This window comes from Morone saxatilis, unplaced genomic scaffold (assembly GCF_004916995.1).
Source record: "Morone saxatilis isolate NCDOM2014 unplaced genomic scaffold, NCSU_SB_2.0 Contig15, whole genome shotgun sequence".
NCBI lineage: Eukaryota > Metazoa > Chordata > Actinopteri > Moronidae > Morone > Morone saxatilis.
Window position 1 is genome coordinate 17594063 of NW_023339707.1, and position 936 is coordinate 17594998.

The 936-nt window shown below is 49.4% G+C and overlaps 1 protein-coding gene across 3 annotated transcripts in view; it reads right to left on the reverse strand.

Annotated features, from left to right (window-relative positions):
- The window catches only part of LOC118324682 (serine/threonine-protein kinase WNK2-like), a 40549-nt gene that overhangs the window by 26518 nt on the left and 13095 nt on the right, over window positions 1–936 (reverse strand). The gene's annotated exons all lie outside the window — the stretch shown is intronic.

The following is a 936-nucleotide window of genomic DNA, read 5'->3' on the forward strand; positions in this document are numbered from 1 at the left end:
CCCCCCCCCCTCCCCCATATCTGCAATCCGTCTCCCTCTCTGCACCCCGGACATCAACCACTCCCTTTCTCCACAACCCAACATCCCCGGCACACACAGAGACATCTTCGGTAACCGCTCCCTCTCCAATTCTCTGCAAGGCTGCCCCAACTCTGAGAACACCTTGCTCTAGGTACTGCCAGGGGTTTCTTTACTGCGATTTCCTTTTTTTTTTTTTAAAACCACCACAGCAACGACTTACGTAACAAACACGCACGTGCACTCGGCACCAAGCATGGACTGGAAGCACGACCCCACCCCTCACAGAGACGGACGACACGGACAGTGGAATGCAACGAACACAACCTAGCGAGATCTAATCAATTTAATTATTTAACCACAGTAAACTGCCTGTGAGATGGAACAACACAAAATAAGCCTAAATTCCCTACAAATTAACAATGAAGCAAGATGTGCTGTGATGCAATGTGCTGAGGAGTGAAGTGATATGATGATAAAGCATTGTGTGTGTGTGAATGTGGCATATCAGGTTTTGTGTGCAAGTGTGTGGGGGGTGGGGATTTTCACTGCACTCTTCTAAAGTCCCATGAATAATTCAGTTCTGCAGAGAACCCTTTCTACTGAGGCAAGCTGAGCAATGGAAGGCTGGGGCCAAGTTGGGCTGGGTTCTCCCCAAGTGCTCTTTGCTGCACAAGAACAGCACATGGACCGGAGTTTAGGTTCAGGTCTAAAAGGAGAGAGAGTGAGGAATGAGACGGACAGCTCGGAGCATATTTCCACCCTTGAGCCCTGCAGCTTTCATCCATTCCCCCCATGACTTTTTGCCCCATCCTCTCATCATTTCTATGCTCATCTTTCAGGAATCCTGCTTCTGTTCATAAATACCCCCACCACATAGTGTTCCCCACTTCCAATCACCCCCCCCCACACACACAC